At 44.4% G+C, this 20,416-nt stretch overlaps 2 protein-coding genes and 1 pseudogene across 8 annotated transcripts in view; 1 reads left to right on the top strand and 2 right to left on the bottom strand.

Moving 5' to 3' along the window:
- TPST1 (tyrosylprotein sulfotransferase 1) overlaps positions 1–20,416 on the top strand; it is a 136,255-nt gene that overhangs the window by 4,954 nt on the left and 110,885 nt on the right. For 4 of the 6 annotated variants that reach the window (XM_082645137.1, XM_082645140.1, XM_082645141.1 and 1 more), the window contains exon 1: positions 7,731–7,982. The exons of 1 other annotated variant lie outside the window; for it this stretch is intronic. The gene's annotated coding sequence lies outside the window, so the exon portion shown is untranslated. Of the gene's footprint in view, positions 1–2,412; positions 2,473–7,730; positions 7,983–20,416 lie in introns of those variants that run through there. One more of the 6 variants, XM_082645143.1, reaches the window with a different exon arrangement.
- SEPTIN14 (septin 14) overlaps positions 1–20,416 on the bottom strand; it is a gene marked incomplete at both ends in the record, with an annotated part of 568,759 nt that overhangs the window by 481,021 nt on the left and 67,322 nt on the right. The gene's annotated exons all lie outside the window — the stretch shown is intronic.
- LOC309816950 (beta-1,4-galactosyltransferase 4-like) lies at positions 14,439–15,877 on the bottom strand (annotated as a pseudogene). The gene has a single exon. The product of its transcript is annotated as a beta-1,4-galactosyltransferase 4-like (transcript).

Below are 20,416 nucleotides of genomic sequence, written 5' to 3'. Positions count from 1 at the left end.
TTCCTTTCTAAATATTACTGCTTATTGACAATGCACCTGGTCACCCAAGAGCTCTGGTGGAAATGGACAATGAGATTGATGTTGTTTTCATGGCTGCTAACACAACATTCATTCTGCAGCCCATGGATCAAGGAATAATTTTGACTTTCAAGTCTTATGATTTATGAAATACAGCCATAGCTGCCATAGATAGTGATTCCTCTGATGGATCTGGGCAAAGGAAATTGAAAACCTTCTGGAAAGGATTCACCATTCTAGATGCCATTAAGAACATTAAGAATATTTGTGATTCATGGCAAAAGGTCAAAATATCAACGTTAACAGGAGTTTAGAAGAAGTTGATTCCAACCCTCATGGATAACTGTGAGGGGTTCAAAACTTCAGTGGAGGAAGTAACAGCAGATGTGGTGGAAATGGCAAGAGAACTAGAATTAGAAATAGAGCTTGAAGATGTGACTGAATTGCTACAATCTCATGATAAAACTTTAATGCTTGAAGAAGTGCTTCTTCTGTATGAGCAAAAAAAGTAGTTTCTTGAGATGGAATCTACTCCTGATGAAGATGCTGTGAAGACTGTTGCAACGACAACAAGTGATTTAGAATATTATATAAACTTAGTTGATAAAGCAGTGGAAGGGTTTGAGAGGATTAACTTCAATTTTGGAAGAAGTTCTACTGTGTGTAACATGCTATCAAACAGTATTGCACAGCTACAGAGAAATCATTCATGAAAGGAAGAGTCAGTCAATGCAGCAGACTTCATCGTTGTCTTATTCTTAAAAATTGTGCATTTTGAGACGCTTCACATCCTGTCTATGGAATATGTATCTCTCTAAATAAACTTACTCTCACTTAACTATGGCTCGCTCTTAAATTCTTTCCTGTGCAAAGCCAAGGACCCTCCCTTGGCGGTCCTAGGGACTCATCCCAGACCGGGGATATGACCATTCTCTCATCCCCATTCTCCTGCAACAGTTGCATGTCCCAAATTGCAGTTCTTTGCTGCTCCTTGATAAACTCATTTTGCTGATAAAAATAACTGGCTCTTTTATTGTTTTAGATTAACAAATATAAGCCGAATAAAGGCAGCTGGGACTAACTTGTTCACTGCTGTGTCCTCAGCACCTAGAACAGTGCCTGGTGCAGGACATTGGTAAATCCCAAGTGCTGGAGTCCCCCAGATCCTGCTGGGAGTAGCATGCTCTTCAAAGAAGCTGCTTGCCCTAGGAAAGGGACCTGGGAGGGTGGCAAGAAACGGGTAGCCTCTGCAGCCTCTTTAACCAGGGAGGGAAAACCAAAGCCACAGGAGAAAATGGCCCTCTTGAATTAGACCACAGGAGGTCTGAGCAAGCTCTGTCCAAGAGGCAGGACCCAGGAAAAGTCTGCACTGGTGTCATGGGTCGGCATCCGTGGGCAGAGAAGATTTGGCTGCTCCCTGGAGCACCTCCCATCTGGGCCCCTCCCCTCCCTGGAGCTTTTCTCCACTGAGGGTCAGAGACTTGCCTCAGATGGAGGCAGACCCTGTAGCTACTCCAGCCAATACTCAAAAGCACCCAGCATCTCTCTTTTGTGTAACCTAAACCCCTCATCCTGAACTTCCAACTCAGTGGTTCTGACACCTGGTAGGGGAGCAGAATTTACCTGGGAGCTTTTTTTTTTTTTTTTTTAATGTAGTGTAACGAACATACAGAATAGTGCACATGTGTGTATAGTTTGATGAATTTTCACAAAGTGACCAAACCAGGTAGTTCCCAAGTCAGGAAACAGGATATCATCAACTAGCCTCTCTGAAGTTCCCCAAGTGCCACCTTCTAGTCGCTACCCCCATCTCCTTCCCTTGGGAGTTGGGGGGATCCTTCTCCCAGAGTTTCTGCTTCATAAAACTGACCTGATGCCCAGTGTCTATTTTACAAAGCTGCACAGGTGGTTTACTTGCATAGCTAGGTTTGGCAACTACTCCTGGAAGTCATATAATCTTTGTTATAAGTGGAACCAGAGGCAGCTTTGCTCCCAGTCTTCGGCTCAGCACCAGTAGCTGTCTAGCTAGGTTTACCCGTGAAGCGGTGGGCATTTCCTGCATCTGGGGTCTGCAGAGCACGGGGGGGCAACTTCTGGACTCAGGAAGCCCAGTTGGTTGGTTCCAGCCTGGGCATGTGGCCCTCCCTCCCCGGCGGGAGTTGCACGAAGAGGTATTTTTGGAAGGTGCAGGAATTCTGTAACCATTTGGAAAATGCCTGCTCATAGGCTGGGCTGGATTCTCATTTTAAAATGATGATGTGGCTGAGCGGCCTGACCTGGCCAGTTTTCCTGGATCTAGGGGTGGGGAAAGTAAAGAGGCATGCTCATTTTTTTCTCTTTTTCTTTAAATTGTATCACCATTTTCTTTTTGTCTCAAATTCCTCTAACCCACAAGCTTCAAGAGAATTGTGAGGTGTCTCCTGCAGTTCATGGGCTCTTTGATGCTGCTTGCAGGTAAGTGTTTCATCTTGTCTCAAGTCAGCCAGGGCTCTGGGGTCACTTCAAGTCGAATGAAAGTTTAACCCTCAATTCCCCATCAAGGATCTTTGGCTCTGGAGCCCTCACCTGGAGTCTCCCTGCCCTTCCAGGCAGGACCCTGAGTGCCCTCCTACTCTCTTCCCTGTGTCTCTCTGTGCTTTGCCCTGCTACCTTCATCTTTATCGAGAGCAGCAGCTTTTGTTTTTTTTAATTAAGTATAGTTAATTTACAATGTTGAGCTAATTTCTGCTGTACAGCAAAGTGATTCAGTTACACATATATATACATTCTTTTTAATATTCTTTTCCATTATGGTTTATCACAGGATATTGACTATAGTTCCCTGTGCTGTACAGTAGGACCTTGTTGTTTATCCATTCTCTGTATAATAGTTTGCATCTGCTAACCCCCAACTCCCACTCCATTCCATCCCTTCCCCTCCCCCCTTCCCCTAGGCAACCACAAGTCTGTTCTCTATGTCTGTGCATCTCTTTCTGTTTCGTAGGTAAGTTCATTTGTGTCATAGTTTAGATTCCACATATAAGTTATATCATATGGTATTTGTCTTTCTCTTTCTGACTTACTTCACTTCGTATGATAGGTCCATCCATGTTGCTGCAAATGGCATTATTTCATTCTTTTTTATGGCTGCATAGTATTCCATTGTATATATGTACCACATCTTCTTTATCCATTCATCTGCTGATGGACATTTTGGTTGCTTCCATGTCTTGGCTATTGTGAATAGTGCTGCTATGAACACATGGATGCATGTTTCTTTTTGAATTGTAATTTTGCCTGGATATATGCCCAGAAGTGGGATTGCTGGATCATAAGGCAACTCTATTTTTAGTTTTCTGAGGAACCTCCATATTGTTTTCCATAGTGGCTGCACCAACTTACATTCCCACCAACAGTGTAGGAGTGTTCCCTTTTCTCCACACCCTCCCCAGCATTTGTTATTTGTAGACTTTTTAATGATGGCCATTCTGACCGGTGTGAGGTGGTACCTTACTGTAGTCTTGATTTGCATTTCTCTAATAATTAGCGATGTTGAGAATCTTTTCATGTGTCTGTTGGCCATCTATATGTCTTCTTTGGAGAAATGTCTATTTAGCTCTGCAGTTTTTGCTAATCATCTAAACACTCACCCATCCATTCATTCAACCAGTGCCAGGCCCTGTGCTGGGGACAGCATGGAGGGTCAGGCTGACAAACCATCTTCTGTCAACACCATTTCTGCCCTTACCCTTGACAACTCTTTGTCCCCACTTCTCCACTTCCTCCCAAGGCCATGTCCGTGCTCTCTGAAGGACCTCTGTTCCTTCCCTTGCATGGCAAAGGTAGCCTGCCCTCTCCATTATCTGCGTCCAAACCCCTTGCCCCCGACCCTCATTTCCAGCTCCCTTGGGCTGAGACAGAGAATAAAAAGGAGAGGAAGTAGACAAGTGCTCACTGACATCCCAGTGAGTACTCAGAAGCCACTGCCATCTTCTAGTTCAACCTTTGCCCGGCTTCTACTTCAGGGAGTCATCTCCCAGCAAGAAGGCCTGGCTGAGAGTAAGTGAGGACACCTTCCTGCAGTCATCTCTACAGGCATGATTCTCTTCCCCAATTTTCCATTTCTGAGATCCTCCCCATCCCTTCCACCTCCCACCTCCACAACTATCCTCTCTCCATGCCAGATCCTGGAATGGAAGGGCCATGAGTGGGGAGCTGCTGTACTTTTGTCCTTCCAGGGAATTCCCTGGCAGTCCAGTGATTAGGACTGTACGCTCTCACTGCCAGGGCCCCAGGTTTGATCCCTGGTTGGGGAACTAAGATCCTGCAACCCATTCAGCACGACCAAAAAAAAAAAGAAACCAAAGCAAAGCCAACAACCCCCCAAAATAAAAGTGCTGGAGGGCTGGGCTGCTTCTTCAGTTCTCCTCAAAGCCTGAACGTTCTTAGGTGTGTTGCACTGAGACTCTCCTTCCAGGAGGTGAGATGACTGTAGGAAGGTGTCCTCACTTACTCTCAGCCAGGCCTTCTTGCTGGGAGATGACTCCCTGAAGTAGAAGCCGGGCAAAGGTTGAACTAGAAGACGGCAGTGGCTTCTGGGTACTCACTGGGGTGTCAGTGAGCACTTGTCTACTTCCTCACTTTCCTTGGGCCTACCAGCCTGTTTGGAAGAAACAATCTCTGAGCCTTTGAACTGCCTATCAGCCAGGGGATGAAGCTGTCTAGGCCCTCAGGTGAGGTTCTCTGAGTCTGAGCTGATCACCTGGGAAGAGAAAAAGTAGATCCAGAGTGTTCAGAGTATGTGTACTCAGTATGAGACTTACTAAATGACACAGAGCAATACATATGTCACATAAACCAGATATTCATATAGGCTTGATCAGTGAGTTTTCCAGAAAATAGTTCTTTTCTTTAAAAAAATTATGTATTTATTCATTTTAAATAGGTAATCCAAGCACAGGGCACAACATTTAAAAAAGTGCCGAAGGGCCTCCCTGGTGGTGCAGTGGTTGAGAGTCTGCCTGCCGATGCAGGGGACACGGGTTCGTGCCCCGGTCTGGGAGGATCCCATATGCCGTGGAGCGGCTGGGCCCGTGAGCCATGGCTGCTGAGCCTGCACATCTGGAGCCTGTGCTCCGCAACGGGAGAGGCCACAGCAGTGAGAGGCCCGCATACCGCAAAAAAAAAAAAAAAAAAAAGTGCCGAAGAGTATATATAGTGAAAAATAAATGTCTTTCCCTCTCCTGTACCCAAGTTCTTCAGTTTCCCTCCCAGAAACAAACACTGTTGCCAGTTTACTGTGCATCCTTTTGGAGATTGTCTCTGAAAATCACAAGTGTGTGTGTGTGTGTGTGTGTGTACTTGAAAAAAATACAAATAGACATATTATATATACTGTTTTTAACATTGTTCTTTTCACTTAAGAGTATATTTTGGAGACTTTTTTCTTAACATATATGGGTTGGGGGTAGATTTGGAAAGCAGAAAAACTTGTTCCCATATGACCCTGAGCTTTGCTTCAGATCAAGCAGCTCCTTGTTTGGGGCTGTTTTTTTTACAGACAGTGTGGTCCCTGGGCCACCTGAAGCTGTCTTGCTCAGGGAGACATCCTGCCACAGGATGGGCAGGGAGTCAACCTCCCTGCCAGATTTCACTGGGATTCATGTCCCCTGTTCTTACTGAATTCCTCACATTTGGAATTTGTTCTCAGAGTTTATACGTGAGATACCAGCAGCAAGCCCCCACCTGGCTACTCAAATTTTTGTTTTCAGGTCTTGTAGGTAGGTGGAGTATTTTCTGGGTATTGTGGAGGTCATCTCAGAGCTCCATTTCTGGCTTGTGGAGAGATGATGGCAGGGGCTGTGTTTAAGGGATTAACGCTCCATGGTGCTGGCCGTGGCTTCAAGATTACTCAGGTCAGGGTGAGCTGTTTCCCTGAAGGGGTCTGGAATGCAGGAAGTGAAATGGGACACAACTCTTACTTAGAGTTAAAAGACTTGTTAAACAAACGACTTTGGGTGCAGATATATCTAGAATCACCTTGTAGAATGCTGTGTCCTTTCCCTTTCCTCTTGCTTTCTGCCTGCCGACGTTGTTCATTTTCTTTTGATGAGCTTTGTAATCCTAGTGGATCATTTCTGATGCACCAAAGCAGCTTGGGTCAAATGAGATCATCTTCTTCATTTGATTTAAATGTTCCATAGAAAAATATTGTGGTGGGTATTTCTTTAAATTTCCTCAGGTCAAATTGCTTACAAGGTTTTGCCAATTGAATAAAGAGAAAACAGTTATATATACTGAGCCCTGGTTCTTAGAGCAGCACCACAGCCTGGGGCTTTCAGAGGTTTGTTACCTTATTTGCTCTTTTTAAAAAATAACAGCTTATTGAGATATAATTCACATACCATACAATTCACCTACTTTAAGTACATAGTTCAATTTTTTTGGATATTCAGAATTGCGCAATCATCACCACAATCAATTTTAGAAGATTTTCATCAATCACTCCCCCCGCAAAAGCCCCATAGCTATTAACAATCACTTTCCATTTTCCCCCAATCTCCTCAGCCCAAGGCATCCACTAATGTACTTGCTTTTTCTGTGGATTTGCCTATTCTGGACATTTCATATAAAGGGACTCATATAATATGTGGTCTTTTGTGACTGGCTTCTTTCACCTAGCACGATATTTTCAAGATTCATCCCTGTTGTAGCATGTATCGGAACTTCGCTTCTTTTTATGGCCAAACAATATTCCATTGTGTGGATAGGCCATATTTTACTTATCCATTAATCAGTTGATGGACATCTGGGTTATTTCCACTTTATTGGCTACTATGAATAACGGTGCTATGAACATTCGTGTACAAATTTTTGTGTGGACTTCACTTGATCTTTACAGCAACTCTCTGAGGTACATATTCTACAGACCTCTTTCTATAGATAACAAAACTCATTCCAAGACGGTAGACAGGAATTGTGAATACAGCTGTTAGATTCCTGAGCCTATGCTTTTTCCAATGTACGTTCATAGAGTTGAAATAATTGCTTTGACAGAACCTCGTGTGGATATACCTGTAGGTATTGCGAACACGAATGGGTATTTCTCAGTTGTGAAATTTCAGCCCTCTCCCCAACGTCCCCCTTCTCTTTGCCCTTTTCTCCTTTCCTAGTTTTCACTTCTTTCTTTCAAGTATCAGTTCCCCGCCCCTGTGGTGGGGACAGAATCTATCACTTACTTTGGTGTGTGAATTTGATATTTATATTTTTGAGTCACCTCAATGAGATGAAAGCTCCTCTGCCAGCAGCAAGCACAGAGGTGGTTTCTGAAGCAAGGACAAGCAGAGAGAGGATTTCTTGGAAAAGCTCATTCTCCTGTCCTGTCCCAGGGTTTCAAGGCTGAAGGGCACCCACGCTGGAGGTTGGGGCTACGGTGGACAGCCACCTGCCCCCGGCTCCCCTCCAGCTAGGTCGCGCGCACCGTTGCTCGGCAACAACCCACTCACACAGGTGGCGGCCCCAGAACCCCGCGGGGAGCGCGCACACGCAGGGACGCAGGGACGCCCGGGCGGCCCCGACGTCAGACCCACTCCGCCCCTCAGCCCCTGTTAGACAGGGCGGGAGGCCGAGCCCCGCCCCCCTCGGGGTGGGGGAGGCAGCCAGCGGAACCCACGAATCAGAGAGTCCGACACATCCCCCTGCCGGGCGCCGGGCAACCAATCGCCGCACGCGTGTGATCCCGCACCCGTGCGGGAAGGCGGCTGCAGGCGCTAAGGCGGCGACTGAGGGAGTCGCTGCTGAGGCGGCCGCGGGCCCGGGTCGCGTCAGCGCATCTCCGCGCGGCCGAGCCGGGCTGGCAGCAGCTGGCGCCTGGCGGTGAGGGCGGGCTCCCGTGTGGGTGGAATGGCCCTCACCTAGGGCGGTGGGAGAAGCGGCTGAGCCGAGGATGCTGGGGAGGCGGCGCGGCGGCTCCTCACTCATTCCAGGTAAGGGGGACGCCGCGCTCGCTGCGGCTCGGGACGGAGCGCCGCCCCGGCCCCGCTGTGCTCCCGCCGCTGCTCACCTAGCTCCGAGTCCCGGCCGCCTCTGTCCTGGCATCCCTCGGCCCCAGTCGCCGCCGGCCGCCGCATCTCCCCTCTGCCCTCGGGCGGTTGTCCAGTCCCGCCCCCTCAGCGCAGAGCCCGGCGGCCCGGCCCGGCTCCGGCGCCCACCCCTTCCCCCAGCGCCAGCGTTTCCCTGTCTCTGGCTTCCCTTTGGCCCGGCTCGCCCCCGCCGTGGTCGGCCTCCCGCCCGCTCCCGCCCCCTCCCCGCCTTTCCTTCTCTCTCGCGGGGCTGGCACCGTTTCCCAGCCCCCGCGGTCCTTCGGGGCGCCTGCTGGGGATGAGACGCCCTGGCCCCCCCGGATTGGACTTTTGCCCTCAACTCTACCCGGGCTTCCCTTCCTCAGTCTCACCCCATCCTTGCCCCCTATACGGTGTCCTCCGGACATTTCACTCGCGCCCTCCCACCCCTACGCCATGTATTCCTGGGTTTTGCCCTTTTGCTCCCAGTTGCCTTCCTTTCCCAACTCGACCCTTCTCCCTTCGCTTCCATCAACCACCGTCGCTAGCACTTTTCCTTTACACTGAAACCTTCAGACCCCGCGACTCTCCTGAATGCCCGGTCTGTAGTTTTAACACCGTAGTTCGTCTTTCAGTGAGCTGCACCCATAACGTGTCAAGTGTATTGCCCAAGAGTCTGGCACACAGTAGGCCTGGTACATGGTAGGTGGTCACACGTGTTACCATCTTCCTCCTTCCAGGCCTTTTGTACTCTCCAGATGGTGATAGCAAGAGGTCCAGCATCCAAAGGGAATTGATGCGCTCCCTGAAGAGTGGTATAGGAGGTGGCGTGATGAATTAGTGAACTCCAAGTGTGATAGAGATTACATTGTCATTTATTTACTCACTGCAGTCATCCCGAAGAACTGAGTTCTGCTCTCTTTGTGCCATGTGTTGTTTTATAATAATTGGCTTTGTAAAGTATTCTTAACAATGTTTGCAATGTAATTGCCCCCTTAACCCCCCCTCCCCATCTGGTGTTTGCTGAACCTTTACTTTTTAGGGAAGAAAGAGCCCCTAACTCCTAGTTGAAATAGTATCGTGTGTAAGAAGTATTTCACGTGTTTATCTCCCAGCTGGATAGTCCAGTCTGCAGTGAATTTTCATCCTTTAAGAGCCTGCCGGGAGGAATCAGGTTCAGATTTCTTGGAATCAACTGTTGAAGGGACCAAAAATGCTTAGGAGTGGAAGTTCTGACAAGTTCTCTAAGAGTGAAAGAGGAATTAGCCACCCCCGCCCCCCTTTCTGGCTCTCAGAGGAAATGACTATAGTCGATTTTTAAAAAGAGTGCAATAAGTTTGACTTTTTAAAATTATAAAAGCAGTGTTACTGGCCTCAAGCCATTCTTGCCACATTTGCTCTGATGGTTTCCAAGCCTGGATGAATCAAACAGTCGTCTTTTTCTGCTCCTAGGTTCTCCAGAGCAGGCTGGAGGAAAGTGTGTAACAGCCGCTGGTGCTGTTCTAGACTTCTGGATCCCAACTTTACTTGCACTGTCTGGAGATGCTTTGACTTACTCCTCAGCTTCCTTTTATGTACCCACACCTAATTGCTGTCTATAGGTTTTTACCGTTCTCCTTTCCTTGTCCTACTCTTGACTTCTCCACATTGCTTATCTTGTCTCCTACTTCACAGAAGAAATTGGTGGGCATCAGCCCTGGACTCTTAAGGGTGTGTCATTTTTCTGTGTGCTTATACCTCTCTGATATCTGATCTCCTTTCCTTTTACCAGAGGAAGAAGGTGTTACTTTCTAAGGCTGACTAACATCTTTCCTATTCTATATTCTCTCTCTTTTTCTCAGCCTGCACACATGCTCAGGTTTTCACCAACCAAAACAAACAAAAACAAAACATTGCCTTGATATGCTTTCCGTCAGTTTAATGTGGTATTCCTTAGGGTTTTATTTTCTGTTCTTTTTTCTGTCCCCTAATTTCCTTGTGTGATTACACTTCCCTTCATGGCTTTAAGTAGCACCTGTATATTTTTGGTTTTTTTTTTTTTTGCGATACGCTGGCTTCTCACTGTTGTGGCCTCTCTCGTTGCGGAGCACAGGCTCCTGACGCGCAGGCTCAGCAGCCATGGCTCACGGGCCCAGCCGCTCCGCGGCATGTGGGATCTTCCCGGACCGGGGCACGAACCCGTGTCCCCTGCATCGGCAGGTGGACTCTCAACCACTGCGCCACCAGGGAAGCCCCAGATTGGGTAATTCTTAATGTTCTACTTCTAGTTTCAAGTTCGCTTCTTCTTTCTTCTGTCATATTCATTCTGCTGTTGAGCCCATCCAGTGAGGTTTTGTTTTGTTACTGTATTTTTCAGTTCTATAACTTCCATTTGATTTTTTTCTGTTTATCTTCTCTTTCTTTGATAATATTTTCTATTTTGTCATTTGTTTCAAGAATATGTCTCATTGCTCATTAAAGCATGATGACTGCTACAAAATTCTTGTCAGATAATTCCAACATCTGATTCATCTTGGTGTTATCCTATGTTAATGTCTTTATTCATTCAAGTTGTGATTTTCCTGGTTCTTGGTATGATGCGTGACTTTTGATTGTGTCCTGGACAGTTTTGATATTTTGTTAGGACATTCTGGATCCTATTTAAATCTTTTATTTTATAGGTGAGAGAGATTAAAAGTTACAAACTTCCAGTTATAAAATAAATAAATCTTGGGGGTGTAATATACAGCATAGGGAATATAGTCAATAATATTGTAATAACTTTCTATGGTGACAGATGGCAACTAGACTTATGGTAGTGATCATTTTGTAATGTATAAAAATATGGATTCACTATGTTGTACACCTGAAATTAATATAAATTGTAAGTCAGTTACACTTCAATAAAAAAATGCCTTCTATTTTAGTAGGCAGTCGCCCTAAAAAGTTTAATGCATACGGCCCAGCCAACTTTCTTTTTTTTTTTTTTTTTTTTTTTTTTGGCTGTACGCGGGCCTCTCACTGCTGTGGCCTCCCCCGTTGTGGAGCACAGGCTCCGGACGCGCAAGCCCAGCGGCCATGGCTCACGGGCCCAGCCGCTTTGCGGCATGTGGGATCTTCCCAGACCGGGGCACGAACCCGCGTCCCCTGCATCGGCAGGCGGACTCTCAACCACTGCGCCACCAGGGAAGCCCAACTTTCTTTTTTTGGTAACAGCTTTATTGAGCTATAATTCACATACCATACATTCACCCATTTAAGGTGTAAATTTTTTAGTATATTTACAGGGTTGTGCAACCCTTACTACAGTCAGTTTTAGGACATTTTCAAGAAACTGCACACTCCTTACCTGTCACCTCCAACTCTCCCACTTGTCATCCCTTCCATCCCTAGGCAACTGGTACTCTGTTTTCTCTGTATATAGATTTGCTTATTCAGGACATTTCATATAAATGTAATCATACAATATGTAGTTCTTTGCTACTGGTTTCTTTCACTTTGCATGTTTTCAAGGTTCTTCCATGTTGTAGAATGTATCAATATTTTATTTATTTTTCTTGCTGAATAATATTCTATTTTATGCATAGACCACATATATTAATCAGTTGATGGGTGTTTGGGTTGTTTGTACATTTTGGCTGTTATGACTAATGCTGCTGTGAACATCTGTGTACAAGTTTTTGCGTGGAGATGTTTCATTTCTCGGATATATACCTATGGGTGGAATTGCTGGGTCATGTGGTAACTCTACAACTCTAGGTCTAATATCTTGAGGAACTACCAGACTGTTTTCCAAAATGGCTACTCTATTTTACATTTCTATTAGCAAGAAATGAGGGTTCCAATTTTTCCACCTCGTTGCCAAGACTTGTTATTATCTGACCTTCATATTTTAGCTCTCCGAATGGGTGTGAAGTAATATCTCATTGTGGTTTTGATTGCATTTCCCTGATGACTAATGATGTTGAGCATCTTTTCATGTGCTTTCTGGCTATTTGTATATCTTTGGAGGAATCTCTGTTCCTTTTTCCATTTTTAGATTGAGTTATTTGTCCTTCTGTTATTGAGTTGTAAGATTTCTTTATATATTCTGGATACTAGACCCTTATCAGATATGATTTGCAGACACAAATCTCCTGTTCTGTAGGTGTCTTTTCACTTTCTTTCTTTCTTTTTTAAAATTTATTTATTTTATTCATTTATTTTTGGCTGTGTCGGGTCTTCGTTGCTGCGTGCGGGCCTTCTCTAGTTGCGGCAAGTGGGGGCTGCTCGTTGCGGAGCATGGGCTGTAGGCACTCAGGCTTCAGTAGTTGTGGCACAGCAGGCTCAGTAGTTGTGGCTCGTGGGCTCTAGAGTGCAGGCTCAGTAGTTGTGGCACATGGGCTTAGTTGCTCTGCGGCATGTGGGATCTTCCCAGACCAGGGCTCGAACCCATGTCCCTTGCCTTGGCAGGCGATTCTTAACCACTGTGACACCAGGGAAGCCCTCTTTTCACTTTCTTGATAGCACAAAGGTTTTAAATTTTGATTAAGTCCAATTTGTCTATTTTTTTCTTTTGTTGCTTGCGCTTTATGTTTCATATTTAAGAAACCAGTGCCTGATTCAAGGTCATGAAAGCTTACTCCTATGTTTTTTTCCAAGAGTTTTATAGTTTCAGCTCTTACATTTAGGTCTTTAATCCACTTTTGTGAATTTTGTATGTGGTATGAGATAGGGGTCCAACCTCATTTTTTGCTATAGATATTCAGTTGTCTTAGCACCATATGTTGAAAATACTATTCTTTCTCCCTTTGAATTGTCTTGGCACTCTTGTCTGGTTGGAATTTTGATAGAGATTGAATTGAACTTGTAGATCAGTTTGGGAAATATTGCCATCTTAACTGTATTATTCTTCCAATCCATGAGCATGTAATGACTTTTCACTTATTTAGATCTTCTTTAATTTACTTCAATAGTGTTTTCTAGTTTTCAGTGTACAAGTTTTGCATTTTTTGGTTAAATGTATTTCTTAATATTTTATTCTTTTGGTGCTATTGTAAGTGGAATTCTTTTCTTAATTTTGTTTTTGGATTGTTATTGATAGTATATAGAAATATAATTGAATTCTTTATATTAGTCATGTATCTTAAAACCATACCAAATTAATTTAATAGTTCTGATAGTTTTTTAGTGACTTATTAGGATTTTATATATACATGATATATAATTTCTGAAGAGAGATAGTCTTACTTCTTCCTTCCAATCTGGATTGTTTTTCTTTTCTTTTTCTTGTCTAACTGCCCTGGCTAGAATCTCCTGTATAATACTGAATAGAAATGGTGAGAGTGTACATCCTGTCTTATTCCTGATATTAGGGGGAATCGTTAAATGTGAAGTTAGCTGTGGGTTTTCTTAGATGTCCTTTTTAAAGTTGATGATGTTCTCTATTTCTAGTTTATTCATTGTGTTTATCATGAAAGAGTGTTGGATTTTGTCCAATGCTTTCTTCAGTGCCTATTTGAGATCATGTGGTTTTTGCTCTTTTGTTCTTGTGTATGACATTAATTGATTTTCATATGTTGAAACAACTTTGCATGCATGGAATACACCACATTTGGTCCTGATGTGTGATTCTCTATATATGTTGTTGGATTTGGTTTGCTGCTATTTTGTTGAGGATTTTTGCATTTATATAATAAATGTTTATTTATAGTTTTCTTGTATTGTCTTCGTCTGGTTTTGGAATCAGGAAAATTGGCTTCATGGGATGAGTTGGGAAGTGTTGCCATCTCTTCTGTATTTTGGAAGAATTTGTTAAGGGTTGGTGCTCATTCTTAATGTTTCATAGAATTCACCTGTGAAGCCATCTGGTCCTGGGCTTTTCTTTGTGGGAAGTTTTTGATTATTTATTCAATTTCTTTACTTGTTATAGCTTTATTCAAATTACTTCTTTATGAGTTGATTTTGGCAGTTTGTGTCTTCTGGGGATTTGTCCATTTCACCTAGGTTTTGTAATTTGTTACATTACAATTTTTATAGTATTCCATACAATCCCTTATAATCATTCTTATTTATGTACAGTTGGTAGTAATTTCAGTAATTTGGTCTTTAGTAATTTGGGTCTTCTCTCTTTTGTTCTTGTTCAGTCTAACTAAATGATCATCAATTCTGTTGATCTTTTCAAAGAACCGACTTTTTGTTTTGTTGATTTTCTCTATTCTTTTATTCTCTATTGTATTTATTTCACTAATTATTTCCTTCTGTCTGCTGGCTTTGGGTTTAGTTTGTTCTTCTTTTTCTAGTTTCTTAAAGTGTACAGTTTGGTTGTTGATTTGAGATCCTTTTAATTTTTAAAATTAAAAAAAATTGAATTCAGATATAATTGACATATAACATTGTGTAAGTTTAAGGTGTGTAACATGTTGACTTGAGACCTTTTTTTTTTTTTTTGCTTTTTCATATTTTACTACAGAGGTACTTCTGATGTATTATTGGTTAATATGTAATTTGTAAACTGCTACTTCATATCCTACATGTACAAAATCATTTTACAAAAATGTTCTAGAAACTAGTAGATAAAATGTTACTGGAAGGCATATCTGGGCAGGTGACACCTGCCACAGGGCAGCATCCATAGCAACGGTACAACCACCGGAGCCGCTCTCCGCCTGATGCGGTCCTTATGCCACCTCTTTGGTCCCAAATTCGCGGCATCTTCATTCTTCACCTTTCTCCCCTCTTCTTCAGCCTTCTTCTCACCTGGGACCCGCCTCTTCCCAGATGACCATGCAGGATAAATGAGTAACAGAAATATATCTTCAACCCTTTCCTGCTTGGACAAGAACAATTCTGGTTCTCTGGAACATTCGGCAATCTTTCTCCTGTGGCACTTTTTATCCCAGAAAATATGTATCACTTCAAACTTAAATATATCTCCTTCAATCAGAGTTCTCAAATAGCCTTCATGGTATCTTCTGAGTGGTCCTTTTATACTTAGTCCTTCAAGTATCTACATTACAATATTTAACCCTCATGATCAAAACAACTGTTTTACATTCCATATCACCAGGAGTTCTGCTAAGAAAATATGAAAGAGGGAGAATCAGCTCAATAATTGGCTGCAACAAGTTCTTAATGTGTGCTACTAGGGGAAGTCTCTAGGCCAAAATTATTGCAATCAAATATTCAGTTCCTCCAAATGTCACCAGAAGAGCCAGGGTCATGGGCCAGACCAGAAATCCACTGTGATGTTGACATATAAAGGATTGTAATCCACAGAGAGTAATTTATAATCACAACTGCTCAACCCATCTGTTCTCCAGACACGTGACACCTGATGTAAGAGCATCATCCGTTCTATATTCACCTCATTGCCTTGGTCTCTATTGTGGAAGATCATAGTATATTTACCCACTTCAGGCAGTGGCCGGGTTATTTTCATTCTATGAAGCTCAACCCTGAGTCTGAGGTCATCGTCTTTGCCTCCCCATCCCCAGTAGTTAGAGAATCCATTCACCTTGAAAAACTGCTCTCGGCTTAGGGCAGTAACACCCCCAAAATACCCACTGTAACGTAACCTGGTGGATGACGTAGATGCCATACTCCAGCTGCTGCCTCTGCAAGAAGGGGTGAAGGTGTTCTAGCAGGTACAGCAGGTGCTTCTCTCTGTGCCGGTGAGGGATGAGGATGGCGACCCGCTACAAAGCCCTGCATTCCTCAGGGTGATACCGGCCTCTGTGCACCTTGGGGTTTTCTGCCTGTACTTCTTCCAGAGTGAGATCTGGTTTGAAAACGAGCTTGTTCTGGCCTTCCCACACGCGGCCTCGACGAGCACCTGGGATCTTTTTTTTAAATACAAGTGTTTACAGTGATAAATTTTCTCATAGCATGGCTCTTGCTGCTTTTGTCACGTCCCGTAAGTTTTGTTTTTTATCGCAAAGTATTTTCTTTTTCTTTTTTTTGGCTGTGTTGGGTCTTAGTTGCAGCATGCAGGATCTTCATTGAGGCATTCGGGGTCTTTCGTTGTGGCACATTGGCTTCTCTCTAGTTGTGGTGCGCGGTCTTCTCTAGCAGGCTTCTCTCTAGTTGTGGCACACAGGCTCCAGGGCACGTGGGCTCTGTAGTTTTGTGGCATGCAGGCTCTCTCGTTGAGGTGCACGAGCTCAGTAGTTGTGGCACGTGGGCTTAGTTGCCCCATGGCATGTGGGATCTTAGTTCCCTGACCAGGGATTGAACCTGTGTCCCCTGCTTTGGAAGGCGGATTCTTTACCACTGGATCACCAGGGACGTCCCCCACAATATCTTCTAACTTCCTGTATGATTTTTTGGCTCATTGGTTATTTAGGGGAGTGGTGTTTATTTTCACATCTTTGTGAATTTCCTAAATTATTTTCCTGTTATTGTTTTCTAATTTCATTCCATTGTTGTTGGAGAATATACTTCATATGATTTCAATCCTTTAAATTTATGGAGACTTCTTTTATGGCCTGTTTTAGAGAATGTTACCTGTGCACTTGAAAACAATGTATATTCTGCTGTTGTTGCTTGGACTGTTTTATAGACGTTTGCTAGATTTCGTTGGTTTGTAGTGTTGTTCGAGTCTTCTGGTTCCTTGCTGATCTTTTGTGTGGTTGTGTTATCCATATTGAAAGTAGAGTATTGAAGTCTCCAACTGTTATTGTTGAATTGTCTATTTCTCCTTTCAATTCTGTCAGTTGTTGCTTCGTATATTTGGGGGTTCTGTTATTAGGTGCATATATGTTTATAATTGTTATATCTTCTTGATGGATTTGTCCTCTTGTAATTATAAAAATGTTCCTTGTCTTTAGTAACAATTTTTATCTTACAGTGCATTGTATCTGATGCTAGTATAGCTACTCCAGAGTCTTTTGGCTACTGTTTACGTGTGTGTATTTTTCTCTCCTTTTGCTTTCAGCCCGCTTAGTCTTTGAGTCTAAAGTATGTCTTGTAGAAATCATATATTTGGATTTTTTAAAATTGTTTTTTGTTTTTGTTTTGGTCCATTCTGCCAATCCTCACCTCTTGAGTGTGTAATCGATTTACATTTAATGTAATTACTGGTATATTAGGATTTATGTTTTCCATTTTGCTATTTGTTTTCTATATGTTTTATGTCTTTTTAGTTTCTCTATTCCTCCATTACTGCCTTTTTTGTATTAAATACTTTCTAGTATATGTTTTAATTAGCTTGTTATTTCTTTTATTATAATTTTCTTTATTTTCCTGGTGATTACAGTTAGTATCTTAGAGCAATCTATTTTGGATTAATACCAACTTAATTTAAATAGTATGCAAAAACTTTGTTTTAATAGAGTTCTGTTCATTTCCTCCTTCTTTGTGTTCTTGTTGTCATTCAAACTGCGTATTTTATAATAAAATCCCATCAACAGTTATATAATTATTGCTTCATGCAGTTGTCATTTAATTCATGTAGGAAAAGAGTTACGAACAAAAATGTGTTCATACTGCCTTTTGTATTTATCTGTGTAGTTTTCTTTACTAGTGCTTATTTCTTCATGTGGATTTGGGTTACTGTCTAGTGTCTTTTTATTTCATCATTAAGGACTCCCTTTATTTCTTGTACAGTAGCCCTTCCAGCGATGAATTCTTTCAGTTTTGTTTACTGGGGATATCTTTTTTTTTTTTTTTTTTTTCTTTTTGCTGTATGCGGGCCTCTCACTGTTGTGGCCTCTCCCGTTGCGGAGCACAGGCTCCGGATGCGCAGGCCCAGCGGCCATGGCTCACGGGCCCAGCCGCTCCGCGGCATATGGGATCCTCCCAGACCGGGGCACGAACCCGTATCCCCTGCATCGGCAGGCGGACTCTCAACCACTGCGCCACCAGGGAGGCCCTGGGGATATCTTAATTTCTCTTTCTTCTTTTTTTTTTTTAAGAAGCGATGGTTAGTTTTTTTTTTTTTTTTTTTTTTTCTTTTTGCGGTATGCGGGCCTCTCACTGTTGTGGCCTCTCCCGTTGCGGAGCACAGGCTCCGGATGCGCAGGCCCAGCGGCCATGGCTCACGGGCCCAGCCGCTCCGCGGCATATGGGATCCTCCCAGACCAGGGCACGAACCCGTATCCCCTGCATCGGCAGGCGGACTCTCAACCACTGCACAACCAGGGAGGCCCGATGGTTAGTTTTTAAATTATTTATTTATTTATTTATTTATTGTTTAGATTAAAATTTTTTTAAATTTTATTTATTTATTTTTTGGCTGTGTTGGATCTTTGTTACTGTGCGCGGGCTTTCTCTAGTTGTGGCAAGCGGGGGCTACTCTTCATTGCCGTGTGCAGGCTTTTCCTTGTGGTGGCTTCTCTGGCTGCGGAGTGCAGGCTCTAGGTGCATGGGCTTCAGTAGTTGTGGCATGCGGGCTCTAGAGTGCAGGCTGAGTAGTTGTGGCACACAGGCTTATTTGCTCCATGACATGTGGGATCTACCAGGACCAGGGATCGAACCCATGTCCCCTGCATTGGCAGGTGAATTCCTATCCACTGTGCCACCAGGGAAGTCCCTCTTCTTCATTTTTGAAGGATAGTTTTGCTGGATTTAGAACTCTTGATTGATAGTCTTTTTCTTCTTCTTTTAGCACTGTGAATATGTTATCCCACTGTCTCTGGCCTCTGTGGTTTTGATGAGAAGTCAGCTTTTCATCTTATTGAAGATTTTGAATGCGATGAGTCACTTTTTTCTTGGTACCTTCAATAACCTCTGTTTTTGGCTTCTGACAGTTTGATTATAATGTGTCTAGCTGTATATCTCTTTGATTTATCCTACTTGGTGTTTATCTAGTTCGTCAGTTGTTAAGATTAATGTTTTTGGAAGATGGCGGAAGAGCAAGACGTGGAGATCACCTTCCTCCCCACAGATACACCAGAAATACAGCTACACGTGGAACAACTCCTACAGAACACCTACTGTACGCTGGCAGAAGACCTCAGACCTCCCCAAAGGCAAGAAACTCCCCACGTACCTGGGTAGGGCAAAGCGGAGAGATTCCCGCACAGAGGATTGGTGCCAACCGGCACTCACCAGCCCGACAGGCTTGTCTGCTTGCCCGCCGGGGCGGGCGGTGCTGGGAGCTGAGGCTCGGGCTTCAGTCGGAGCACAGGGAAAGGACTGGGGTTGGCGGCGTGAACACAGCCTGAAGGGGCTAATGCGCCACAGCTAGCCGGGAGGGAGTCCAGGAAAAAGTTTGGACCTGCCGAAGAGGCAAGAGACTTTTTCTTCCCTCTTTGTTTCCTGGTATACAAGGAGAGGGGATTAAGAGCGCTGCTTGGAGGAGCTCCAGAGACGAGCGCGAGCTGCGGCTGAAAGCAAGGAGCCCAGAGACGGGTGAGAGACGCTGGGGCTGCTGCTGCCACCGTGAGGCCTGTGTGCGAGCGCAGGTCACTGTCCACACCCCCTTCTGGGGAGCCTGTGCAGCCCATCACTGCCGGGGTCCCGGGATCCAGGGATGGCTTCCCTGGGAGAATGCACATCGTGCCTCGGGCTGGTGCAACGTCACGCCCGCCTCTGCCGCTGCAGGCTCCACCCGCACTCCGTGCCCCTCCCTCCCCCCGGCCTGAGTGAGCCAGAGTCCCCGAAGCGGCTGCTCCTTTAAGCCTGTCCTGTCTGAGTGAAGAACAGACGCCCTCTGGCGACCTACACGGAGAGGTGGGGCCAAATCCAAAGCTGAGACCCGGGAGCTGTGAGAACAAAGAAGAGAAAGGGAAATCTCTCCCAGCAGCCTCAGAAGCAGCGGATTAAAGCTCCACAATCAACTTGATGTACCCTGCATCTGTGGAATACATGAATAGACAACAAATCATCCCAAATTGAGGAGCCAGGAGTCAGTGCTGTGCCTCTGAGGTGGGAGAGCCAACTTCAGGACACTGGTCCACAAGAGACCTCCCAGCTCCACATAATATCAAACGGTGAAAATCTTCCAGAGATCTCCATCTCAACACCAGCACCCAGCTTCACTCAACGACCAGCAAGCTACAGTGCTGGACACCCTATGCCAAACAACTAGCAAGACAGGAACACAACACCATGCATTAGCAGAGAGGCTGCCTAAAATCATAAAAAGTCCACAGACACCCCAAAATACACCACCAGATGTGGACCTGCCCACCAGAAAGACAAGATCCAGCCTCATCCACCAGAACACAGGCACTAGTCTCCTCCACCAGGAAGCCTACACAACCCACTGAACCAACCTTAGCCACTGGGGACAGACACCAAAAACAACGGGAACTACGAACCTGCAGCCTGCAAAAAGGAGACCCCAAACACAGTAAGATAAGCAAAATGAGAAGACAGAAAAACACACAGCAGGGGAAGGAGCAAGATAAAAACCCACCAGACCTAACAAATGAAGAGGAAATAGGCAGTCTACCTGA

The sequence above is a fragment of the Mesoplodon mirus genome, assembly GCF_964341445.2.
Source record: "Mesoplodon mirus genome assembly, chromosome: 15".
In the NCBI taxonomy this organism is placed as follows: Eukaryota; Metazoa; Chordata; class Mammalia; order Artiodactyla; family Ziphiidae; genus Mesoplodon; species Mesoplodon mirus.
This window is presented reverse-complemented; position numbering and strand designations above follow the sequence as displayed.